General features: G+C 44.8%; 1 protein-coding gene across 1 annotated transcript in view; it reads right to left on the bottom strand.

Moving 5' to 3' along the window:
• Ubac2 (UBA domain containing 2) overlaps positions 1-13,048 on the bottom strand; it is a 154,983-nt gene that overhangs the window by 17,193 nt on the left and 124,742 nt on the right. The gene's annotated exons all lie outside the window — the stretch shown is intronic.

Genomic DNA, 13,048 nt, shown 5'->3' on the forward strand with positions numbered 1-13,048 from the left:
TTGGAATGGCATAAGAGAACCTGAGATTGCCTTGTCCTGGTTACCAGTGAACCACAAACATCTGGTGAATTAAAGCTGCTGAAAGTGATGTAGCCTGTGAACGTATTGATATTCAATAAATTCTGAGGTTGTGGGAAGACATGAACACATCAGAGTCTGGTGTATGTTGATGGCATAGTTTACTCACAAAAAAGACTCATAGAGGGAATCAATAAAACCCAGTGTTGACTGTTTTGTTTTTTTTTTTAATATTTATTTTTTAGTTGTAGTTGGACAATACCTTCATTTATTTGTTTATATGTGGTGCTGAGGATTGAACCCAGGGCTTCATATGTGCTAGGCGAGGGCTCCACTGCTGAGCCACAACCCTAGCCCCGCCCCAGTGTTCACTGTTAAAAGGTCAAATAAAAGGGATAAATCTGGCAAGCTTGATAAAAAGACAAAGAAAGAAGCACAAATGAATCAAATTAGGAATAATAGAAGGGATAAATGATAGACTTTAAAAAATCTAAAAATACTTAATTCATACCAATAACCGATGAAATAGACAATTTTCTAGAAAAATATAACTTACTAAAACTCAAGAAAAAAAATAGAAAATGGTAATCATTTCTGAAATCTAATCAGGAGCATCTGCTAAAGCTCCATGCTTTGTGTGACTCAGCAAATCCACCTCTGGACAAGAGAAATGCAAACACATGCTCATCAAAGGGCGCCACCTTGAATGCCCTCAGAAGCAGTAGTCAAAGACAGGGACCACAGAAAGGCACATCAGCTGTAGGATGGGTACCTTACGGTGCAAAATACAATGCTCTACAGCAGTCAGAACAAACGAACTTCGACTTGAACTTCAACTTGAACTTCAGCGTTGAGCAAAATAAATCACCAAGAGAACGTCTGTGATTTCTATTATATAAAATAGACTTTTATCCATGTATATTATATGTTAATTGAATAATGCAATGGTACTTAAAACCATTCCCAAAAAGTCTATGAAAGCTTTAAGGACTCACTACCTCAGAGAAACTGTCCATAGAGAACAGAACAGGAAGCAGAGCCCACGCCTAGCCTAATATCTTGAGGCTGGTTTAATATTGTTTCCAAAATCAGACCAGTGCATTCTGAGAAAGAAGAATTATGGAACAATTTGTTTTCCATTTGTAGGCAGATACAACAATCCTAAACAAAATAAATAGCAAACACAACCCAACAGTACTTAAAATTAATCATTTTATCTGGTATGAGGTATTGAGTCAGAATTTATCTCCATAATCTTGGAAAATATAGGAATAAAATTCTCGCACTAACAGATTGAAGGAGAAAAACCAAGTGTTCATCTCAAAAGATAAGAAAACAGTATGATAAAACTTAGAACTCAGGGAAGTGACAAGAAAGCTCGCACCTCTGTATTCAGCACAAGCTGTAGCATAATGAGACTACAAACCAAGGCCAAACGAAACCACATACAACATGGAAAGAGAGAAACAGCCACCAACACTCACGGATTGTGACTGAACAGGCCAGAAGGGCTGGGTTTAGCACCATGTGGGGCACTGGCCTCCTTGGCACTTGTGAGGCCCTGGGTTCTTCCCCAGAGTCTGGGGGGAAAGGCAAGAATATGTTGAAGACAAGGGAGGATACTCTATTCGTTGTTAGGACTTCTGTAGTAATTGTGGTATTAACCCAAGACAGGCGAAGAGTCCAGAGGAGTTCAGAAATCAGAAGCAAACACAGCACATGTCCTGTACAACAGAGGAGGCGACACAGGCCAGTGGGAAAGGGCTTTTTTTTGGCAGTACTGGGGATTGAACCCAGGGACACTCTACTACTGAGCTACATCTCCAGGCCTTTTTATTTCTTATTTTGACACAGGGTCTTGCTAAATTGCTCAGTCTGGTCTCAACCTTTCAATCCTCCTGCCTCAGCCTCCTGAGTTGCCAGACACATTACAGGCATGTGCCGCTGACCATTAAATGGTCATGGGTGTATGCCACTGACCATTTAATAAACAGGATTGGGAGGACTGGTCACAGACACAGGAAAAGACAAAATTAGACCTTTACCTCATACCATGCACAAAAATAACCTCCACAGATTAAAGATTTAAATGTGAAAAGCTAAAATGTTAAAACCTTCAAAAGAAATAAGAGAATATTTTTATGTCATTGGGCTAGGAAAAGATTTCTAAAACAAACATATAAAGCATAAGTCACAACAAAAAAGATGGCTAAAAATGACTGCATTACCAGTTAAGAACTTCTGTATTAAAATTCAATTGTTGTTGACTAAAAAAAGTAAAAGGCAAACTACAGATTGAGAGAAAATGTTTACAACATGTATCTGCCAAAGGACAGTATTCATAATATATATAGAACACTAAGGACAAAAAGTAAATGACAGGAGAAAAGTAGATAAATGTATGTAAGTAGATAATTCATGGAAGAGGAAATCCTGAATTAATAAATATTTGAAAAAACGTTTAACCTATTAGGGAAATGCAAATGAAAACAATTAGTTATCTTGTACCCACAAGATAAAATTAAAAAGTCTAACAATATCACATGTAGGGATGGTGTAAAGGAAATGTGAACTCTAAATTGCTGATGAGAGTAAAAATTGAAAGCAAAGTCTTAAGATCTAGTAAAGCTTCTCATTCTATGATCCAGCGACTTCATCTCTACATGGTTACAAGTGCCAAAGGGGCAGTTTATGAGAATGTCCTGTGATGCACTTATTATATTGGTAAGACGACGTAAGAAATTCAGCTGTTCCTAACTAGGGAAAGAGTGTTTCTGTTACATAAAACACTACTGTATGAACAGCTAGAAGGAATGAACTAGGCCTACATGGAGAAAACCAAAACTACAGTGTTCAATGAATGAAGAAAGTTTTACAAGAATATGTAATACCATTTACATAAATGTTTAAATACTCCGAAAAACAGTAGATGACTTTAACCTTTTTTATGGACACAATGGTGGCAGCTTTGCACTCTACGGGTATTTGGCAATATCTGGAGACAGTTTGGGTTGTCACATGAGGGGAAGCATGGGGATAGGATCGGGGTGCTATTGCGCCTACTGGGAGGGGCAGGGATGCTGCTGAATGTCCTGTGATGCACAGCGCAGGCCCACATCAAAGACGGCCTGGACCAAGCCATCGACAGGCCCTGAACCGGAATATGCAGTCCAGACACTGAGTGGGCATCACTCAGGGCACACCAGCTACAAGCCTGTGCCATTGCACCTGTAACATCTCATTTCTTAGTAAACCCGACCCAACCCAACCCCTCTGCTCCCGTGAGAGTGAAAAGTACTTAAAAAGCAGAGGGCGGCGGGAGCTCTGGGTTCTAGGATGTTTTGACATCAATCTGCTCTTCACAGGGGGTTAAATAGGAGCCTCTACAAACAGGAAGCGTTTCCTTCACCTTGTCTTCTTCAAAAGCAAGAACCACACACTTTAAAAAGGAGGAAGGAAACAGCTTGCGTTTTGAACAGACATTTTGTAAAGTATTTGTTATTAGTTAGCAAGGAGAGTTTTCAAATGAAGTAAAAATTCTTGAGAAAGTAAATAAATGATGAATTTTCCAACAGGGGAGCAGCCAAAGTTTCTGTCATCTAATCAAGCAGAAGTTACACAGAGAGACAGCCACGCTCTACAGGCTTTGGGAGTTTCTGAACGGCTAGGCCCCCCCAAGTGCACTGTGGCTTTCCTGGGTGCTTGTGGCTCCTGGGCAGGGCACAGAGACTCCTCCTCACTCACATGGAGCTCCCGATCTCCTGGGGGAAGGCAAGCTATCCAGAAACAGAAAAAACACAGCAATTCAAGATGGCACTGATTAAGGAAGAAGCTTTCCTGTGTGGCACCTGTTTAGAGGGCTAGATAAGTTCAGAGTGGCAATGACCAACTGCGACCACAGTACAGGGGTAAAACTCCAAAAAGGATTTTTGGGGTGGGGTTTGAACATGCTCAATTTTAAAAGAAGAGAACGATTTCAACAATGGAAAAGAACACAGAGTTTTTCAAGGTGTTCAAAGATATGTACCTATTTCAAGGAACAAAACAATGCCAGGTAGATTAGGGACAAAAAGGCAGAGAAACGGAAATAGCCAAGAGCAGTCTCCAGGGCCAGAACACCTCGGTTCAAATCCCAGCACTGCCTTTGCTGTGGGACCTGAGTCATGTTTCTTTGTAACCTCTCTCTCAGTTTCTCATCTTCAAATGGGAATAGTAAATGCACCCGCCTCGTAGGGACGTGATGAGAATTAAATGAGTTAGTACATGCAAAGCATTTCAAACGGCTGGAAACGGCTTACAGGGTGTTGGAGACTGGCTCCCCAACACTGGCCTAATAATTTATAGGAAGACTACAGGGCCCTGGAAGGCGGCTGTGGGTGGAAAATTCATACACATTCCTCATGTGGTCAGCACAGCCCCAGCTCAGTGCAGCATGAGCCGATTCCTCAGCCAAGCAGGTGCTCCATGAAAGAGTGACATGGAGAACGGTTATAGATGGGCATTATGCGAAGTCTTAGGAATATGAAAATCACTTCACAAAGTGTCCTGATTTTATTTTTTAAATGTTGGCAATGGAGGGGGGGATGCACCCCTTGTTCTCTGTCACTGGTGCTCATACACACGTGTTTATCAGCCAGTCAGGTGATGAAGTATAGAGCAGACAGGGCCACCTGCAGACCACCGTGCTAGGAGGCATCCCAGGGAGGAGAGCGATAGAACTGCGTAGCAACGCTGTGCTTGGTACAGAGGAGGTGAAGTAGAACTTACTAACCCTGCTGTACATGGAGGCTTTCCACCAAGTTTCACCTCATGGCACATATAAAAAATAGATTTGCATGATACACAGGGACAGCCAAAGCTGCTCACAACAGCTGAGAGCCACAGGCCCTTCCCAGCTGCCCGCCACCCTCTGGGGGCTGCGGAGATCAACATCTCGGCCCATCTGTGGCCCTGACTCAGTGGCTGGGAACCTTTAACCCAGAACATCGGGATACCTATGCATTCAGGGAATGTCCTGATTCAATGGGAGCATTTTACAGTAGGGATGACCTCTCAAGGGCAGGAAAAAACCAGATTCTTTTAGTTGCATCAGTTGAAGCAAAATCAGAATAACCGAGTGTCTACTAACATATCTGGTAATAATACCTTAAGCAATGAAGCCAGAACGAGAATAGTGACAACATTCTTGTCTTCTAGAAGCTAAAGGTCTGGAATTCTAATCATTAACAGTGTTTTTTGTTTCTTTCATCCGACCAATAAAGCCCTTTGCTATTCCACCGGTTCTCCTCAGCTCCATCAGATTTGACCCCTGCACTGGGCCACGCTGGCCATTCCTTGACATTGTCTCTTCTCTAGGCTTCAGGGATATCACAGTTTCTTGGTCCTTTCAGTCCTGTGCCAATGCTTCCAGTGTCCTCAGAGTCCTACTCCAGCTCATGTCCTTCAAACATTGGTGTCCCTTAAGGTTCTATTTTGAGGAGTGTTGCTCCTCTCTTTCCATGTTCTATCCACAGGTGCTCATTCATCCCAAGGCTTTAGTCACCATGTACACAGCCAGACTCCTAAATCCTCAGAGCCACAGAACCAACTTTCCATGGACACACTTCCATCTAAATATTCCAGAGACATGGATGTGTCTTCAACCAAACTCACCTTCAATCCCCTGTATTCTTGTGTCCTCGGAGTTGGGGAGTGATACCTACATCCATCCTCTGCATAGGCCCCACCGCCAGGCTTTGTCACTTCTAACTCTTACACACCTTCTCAATCCCCTTGTCTTCCCTCCCCTCTCCCCCCCTCTCTCCTTCTCTCTCTCTCTCTCTCTCTCTCTCTCTCTCTCTCTCTCTCTCTCTCGATGTTTTAGACCACTGTCAAGGGCAGGGGTGGCTCCAGAGTGATTTCCAAAGATATAAATCTCATCATGTTCCTCCTCTACTTAAAAACCCACCAACAGCCTCCCACTGCCTTCTTATTAATTTATAAAAATACTTATTGACTAACAAACACAGGCCTCTTACTTGCCAACTTATTTTTTAAATTAAAAAAATGATGTTTTCTATACTAGAACAGGAACTACTGAGAAGAGTGGCATTGTTTTCTATTTTTGAAAATCTCTTTAATGTCTGAATAGAAAATAGCTGGATTTTTGCATCTGCTTCTGCACTCACTTCTGTTGTAACTTGGTTATTGAAGTATTTGAAATCCTGCCTCCACAGATAAGTAGAAAAGAAGGGGCAGCACGTGAGTCTTTTCCCACAGCTGCAGCTATCCTTCTTTGGTGCTACTCAGCAAGTCCCACTGCTTTTAGGACACAACTGAAATTCTCCCCAGTGCCTGCCAGCCTCCTGCTTCTAGAGGCCTTTCTCACACCCCACTTCACCCTTTCTGCTCCCAAAGTTGGGGGTTAGGTGCTCCTCCCATATGCTTTGACATGTCCCTGGACCTTTCTGAGGATGGCACTCAGCACATCTTACTTCAATTGCATGTGGCCTGGCCTCTCACATGGGATCATGAGGCTGGGACTATCCACCTGTCTTGTGTGGAAACCCAACCTAGTGTGTGACCTGGCCAGTGTAGGTTCTCAGGAAACTGCTGCAGAGTGGATAAATGAATGGACAACACGCAGAAAGCACACTGCTGAGTTCCGTTCTACAAGGTTTTCTTAGCAAAGGCCTTAGTGAGTTGTAGTACGGATACCCAGGTGACAGGTCAGTGATGGGCTGGGAAGGATAGGCAAGGAGGCTCACAAAGCACAGGCTGGTACCCAGGGCTCTCCACCACTTAGCTACATCCTCAGCCCTTTTCTTTTCTTTTTTTTTTAGATGGAGTCTTGCTAAATGGCTGAGACTGGCTTTGACCTTGTGATTCTCGTGTCTTACCCTCCAAAGTTGCTGGTTTGCCCAGCTCTGAAACATTCCTAAACACAGGCCTCTCTTCCTTCTCACACCAGACCAACTGTTAACAAGAACCACTGACATCAAGGCCAAGGAGGGCAGCTCCTCATGGGAGGGGCTCACCTGTACTTCCCTGCACTACTTCCCAATCTCCGTGGAAGCTGCAGCTTGGGGGGTAAGTATGAATGTGCTCAGTTTCATTCATTTATCTTCTGTGTACAGCGTGTCGTCCTGGGGCCAGGTGAAGAGAGTTATGACCCAGAGAAGTGACTAATTTCCTACAGCTCTGAAAGAGCTTAGCTGAGTTGACAGAACAAACGAACACTAGAAACGGAACAGGAGGCACACTAAGGACTAGGTGAGAGGTGCCTTGTTAGAACTAGTAATAAATGCCACTGGTGCATAGAAGAGTCACCGAAGCCTACCGATCAGCAAAGGCTTCCTGGCAAAACCTTTAAAAACCAGAAGGGAAAACAAAGCCCACTACTGCCACACACACACCACAGAGTGCTCTTCGCCTCGGTGAGACTTAGTAGGGATGATAAGAGGTTCGGAAGAAATCCTATTTCCTGTTTGAAAACCTTATTTCATTGGTAATGCCTTAAAAACGTGAGCCTTAGGAGAAAAACTCAGAAGGGTGACTCTCAGCATGCCCCATGCAGCGCGGCCCTCACATTTGTACCCAGCACCACAGAACACCATGTTGTATCTCTGTGCTGTCCAGCAGATTCTGGGCAGGTATTGGAGGAAATAATACACTGGGGGACACTAGCCTGATCAAAACCCCAGGCAAGTCTATAGCTCTGTCACCTTTTGGTGTGGTTCATTCTGCTGGCCAGTTTGGGGGCCGAGAGCCTTCAGATCAAACACGTTCTCAGCAAACAGAAGCCAAAGGCAGCTTCCACAGCCGGGAGATCCAGAGACGGCACATCCTGCAGCTCAGGCCTCAAGGCCTTTGACTTGGGAGGCAGGGTATCCAATGATTTTGTAGCCCTTGGCGTCTTGCTCCAGTCAGCTAGAGTTCTCAAGGTCACAGGCCTCCCTGTCCACTCCATCCTTGGATGGGCAGGGCCAGAGCCACAGGCACTATTCTAGGGGCTGCATTTGGGGTAGCAAAGAGGAGAGGGGGTATTGGGACGCCTCTAGATGGTCTATCAGAAAGCTGTGCCACAGCCCAGAATGTAACTCACAAGTCCCAGTGAAGGACTTTTTGATTGTGTGACAGCTGGCAAATGTGTCCCTGGTCTTGTTTATTTTGACTGATGACATTTCTCTTAGGAGGCTGAACACTGAACATTCTCCCAAGACAAGAGGACCATTTTAAAGTCAGGTTAAATAATTTTCAACATCAGCTGAAAATCTGAGACACACACACACATATATATATTCCCTTTGATTCGACAAGCAGGGGACCTGGTAAATTCCTGGGTGGGGAGCCACTGTAATAAGGGGGAGGGACTCGAATCCAGCCTGGTCATTCACCTTGGCCACAGGCATTGGGCACATTGTCTGTGGCTCCTTGCCCTCTGGGCTCCTCCTGTGAAGAAGGGGCTGAGCCTTCCTGGCAGGTGGCTGTCACAGCTGAGCCACCTGGCGAGTGCTCCGGGGCTTAGTTTTGAAAAGGCTGGCCAGCCAACCCCTCTCCTCCAATGCAGACCCTTTTCTTCCAAGGACTGTCAGGATCAGAGATTGGTTTGGCTCTGGTAGGGAAAGGGAGTGCTCAGTCTTTGGCTGAGGAGGAGTGAGGGGTCCAGGAGCTTCCCACAGTCCCAGCTTGGTTTGGGGCCATCTGGCATGGGAAGGTCACAACAGTTCCTTGTCTTCGGGCTGCTGTACTATCTTCTTTTGATTTACACGCTCGTGATGCTGAACACAAGTCACGTGAGGACTGCACAAGGTGAGGGTTCAACATGGCTCCCCTTAACCCGTGGGAATCAAAGTGACTTCTCAGCGTGTACAAGGCCGACTTTGCCTCATGTCCTTTGTTTTTCTTTCCTTCATCTACCAAGTTTTTGGTCATTTTTCCCCCTTAATTCTACAAAATATTATTAAATGCAAATCAAAATTAAAATGAGTTCTGATATTTGTTACCAGTAAATGTTTTGACACAAGAGGAGGTGAAACTCATTATTAAAAATGAGATGGAGGATTACTCAAGATTTCCTCTCTTTTTGTATCAACTCCCCAGAGAGTTCATTCATTTTTGTGCCTTGGGGGATTGGCTCTCATTCCCATATTCGACCCTCAGCAAGCCGCGCGCCAGGGCACACATCAGCTTTCCCAGCTCCCATCAGCCCAGCACGGCCCACATGCTCTGCACAAAAATTCCCCCAACTCTCAAAGACTGCTCATCTTTCCTTTTTGGTGGGGGTGGGGGGTGAGGGGTCCGCCTCTGTTTATGCCACGGCTTCTTGGATGACATGGTCACTGCTCCTGTCCCCCAATCCACTCTGCACAGCACTGCTGGCGAACTGCACCCATAAGCCTCTCGCAATGCCACAGCCTCGACTGAAAGTCTTACAGCAGCATGTCTAAAACATTCTGTCCTGTACTGAAGCTCTGCCCAAACCCGCCCCTGCTGAACGACTTCTCACCTCCCCTCAGCATGTGCTGTCCACTCTGTGTGTTCCCACTTCCTGTAGACTGGGACTGCCCTCCCTGGTTCCCCGGGACTGTCCTCTCACCCGATGGTGCAGACCCAGCTCTTGTTTCATGCGTGTCAATGGCTTCAGCTATTCCCATCCTCCCTGTTCTCCTTCTCTGCCCAACTTCTACAGGACATAGTCAAGCTGCCAATTCAACACTGAAGAGAAGTCTTGAGTCTACGTTTTCTCATCTACAAAATGGGAAGCTGGAGTCAACAATCCTCGAACTGGTTCAAGCTGCCTCTTTCTTGCCAGTATACTGAAGAGTAAGTCTTTTTTGTGGTGCTGGGGATTGAACACTGGGCTTTGTGCATTCGAGGCAAGCACTTATCAACTGAGCTATATCCCCAGCCCCCTGAAGAGCATCTTGAAAGCCAAGCAGTTATCTCTCAAAAAGAGGTCTCTGCTGAGGTGGCAGGAGCCCTGTGTCCCCTGCACAGGCAGCAGGTGGAGCCCCTAGATGGACAGTGGGTGTGACCCCTCCATCTTTACCCAGCTGCTCACAGGTGTTATCACGTCCATGTGGACCTCCAGTGACACCTGAGCTCCTCGGGTGCCCTGACCCTACCAGAACCGCAGCAGCAGGCAGTGTGCCTGAGGAAGGCTGCTGTGGGAACAAAGCGGGGCAGCGCCCTTGGCCCTAAGGCAGCTTGAACACTACTGTGCCGCACCCCGGGAACAGACACAACCTGTGTACCTCAATTGCCTCATCAGGAGGATCGGAACAAATCTCGGTACAGCTCATCTGTGCTGTAATATCTGATAGGAAGCCATGGCGCACGACTCTGGGAAATCATGGCTTCTGGAAGCTTTATTCACAAAACCATGTCAGTCACCACAGCTCCAAGCTGTGGGCTCAGAACCTGAGCAGTGGTGGCAGCAGGGTTTTTCCCAGATGGGGACACAGGAAGGATTTTGCCTCAGACACTAACAGATACCCCAATGGACTGTTCTCCATTACAAATGTTTTCTGGTTTTGAATACCCATACACATGACTTTTGGGGGGTGGGTGAAAAAAATTTCACAAAATGATTATGAGGATGATTTTTCTAAAATATCACAGTGTATCTGTAAATTCATTCAAGGTTTTAATAAGTGCTCAAAGGATTAATAAGTGGTCAAAGGAAAAATCAGGAAAAGAATTAGAATTTCTTACAATTTTTATCTTTAAAATGTAGAGTGCGTTTACATTTGCTTTTTTTACATATCATGAGATTATACCACTCTCTTCTTTCTCATGAAGACACCAAAGCAGGATGGAAAATAGAAATGATCTTTTCAAGGTCACTTAATGAGTCAGTCTTGGAAAAGGATTAGAATTTAGATTGAGCCTATCTTTCTGTGCTGAATTTTATCAGAAAGGCCAATATGAGCAACTACAAAAGCACCAGACATAAGAGTAGTTCCTGCAAGGAGGGAAGAGACTAGATAAACAGCCTAGCTTTAACCTCACTTGAAAAACAGAGTTCTTGCACCTGATTTTCATTTGATTGCAGATTTTTATCGACTAAACACTAGTAACTTATTCCACATCTGATGCTACACTTACATGTACTGTAAAGAGTCATAAAAGGACTAGGCTCACTGATTAGACTACTCTGTTGACAAAGCAGCATGGCAACTTGACAAGAATGGTTTTCAAATCAGATCGCATCAAAAAGTGAAAGAGCTCAGCAAAAAAGGAAAAGTGCTAAGAAGCATGCCACAAGCCACTCGCTGTCACCAAGGCTGCTCTGGTTATTCCAGGCTGGAGATGGGAGAGGGTCTGCTCCCTTGGGATTCCTCTGTGATGCGCGCACACTCGAATGCAGGCGCAGGTAGAGGTGTTCCCAGTTGGTGCTTCCTTCAGACGCTTCTCTTGACTCTCCTTGGCTGGGTTAGGAGCTTCTCCCAGAAGAGCTCTCTGACACCTTCCTCTTTCTCCTCTCAGCCCTGGGAGAGGGAGGATCCTGCTGCCTGGTTCCCTGAGGCACTCTCCAGAGCCTGGCCCAGCACATGGTGGGCACTCCTGTGACTTGTGGAATAGATACTAATGGGAATATCAGTGTTGGCAGGTCCAAGAGCAACAAGAAGCTTCCTCAGAAAGCAAGGCAATGGAGTAAAGCCACAAATGTTGCAGAGGGATGGCACTGGCCAGCACAAAGCTCTGCTAAGTGAATCCTGTTCCCTAAAACTCGCTGAGGGCAAATCATGCTTGCTTCGACATAGGTGAGCCTTGAAACTGTGATGCAAAGTGAAAGAAACCAGTCATAACGACCAGCTAGTGCCCACGCCCCTGGACAAGGAACACTGTGAATGGGCAAATCCACATAGGTCTCCTGGGACTGGGAAAACTGGGGAGTGACTGCTAATGGGGACATAATTTCTTTACAAGGTACTAAAAATGTTCTAAAATTGATGGGGGTGATGGTTACTCAACTCTGTGAATATATTAAAAGCCAATGAACTTTACATTTCAACTTCAACCTCAGCAACTTAGCAAGAACCTGTCTTAAAATAAAAAACAAAAAGAGGTGGAGATGTAGCTCAGTGGTAAAGTGCCCCTGGGTTTAATCCCCTGAATCAGGAAAACAAAACAAAACTGAGGACCTGAGATCACTTTTCATACACTAGAAATATTTTATTAATTTACCAATACTTGATTAATGATACGATCTCTTATAATGTGCAAGGCAGATGTGACTCATAATGATGGACGTTCAGATGGTACGTAACAACTGTTGCCAGAGTTGGGTAAAGAGAGAAACAATTTTCACAGCCACAAAACGTTACGAAGGGCAGGTGACAGAATGTAGCTAATTGACTTCAAATGCTGAAAAAATAACTGAACTGCATGTGTGAACAGTGCATTGACACCTTCTGTGCTTATGGTGTAACAGACTGCTCATCACTGAAAACAGCTGGACTCATCCAGGAAACATGGGGCTGCCGAGGCAGCGAAGGGGCCAAGATGACACCAGCAGACACACTGCTTGTGGCAATCTTCCCACAGGGCTCAAGCACGGTCGATTCAGGGTGGGTTTCTTCTTAGTTCTTTTCTAACATAAATGGAGATGTTACAGGAATACCTTAGGGTAAGCTTTATCCTCAAGTCTATGTTGTGATATATAGAGACATTTTCTTCATCAGCCAACAGAAAAAATGGTGGTTCACAAGAGTAACAGATTACCAAGACCCAGAGAGTTCAGAGTTCCCAGCAAGAAATTGCTTTGAAAGCTGCTGGCTACATAATCTTCCAGAGAAGATCCTGGCATTTTCTTTTACTGTAAAGAGTTAGATGGTAAATGTTTTAGGCTCTGAGGACCAGAAGGCAACATTGAGGCTATTATATAGGTACATACGTTTAATTTAAAATGTAAAAAACTATTCTTAGCTTCAGACTATGCAAAAACAGGCTTTTTGGCTCAGTGTTAACCCTTGTTTTATAAATTAAAAATTTTTAAGAATAACTATCAGCTTAGCTCCCAAATCAGGACTACCTCTCAAACTTC

Source organism: Marmota marmota, unplaced genomic scaffold (assembly GCF_001458135.2).
Source record: "Marmota marmota marmota unplaced genomic scaffold, marMar, whole genome shotgun sequence".
NCBI classification, from domain to species: Eukaryota; Metazoa; Chordata; class Mammalia; order Rodentia; family Sciuridae; genus Marmota; species Marmota marmota.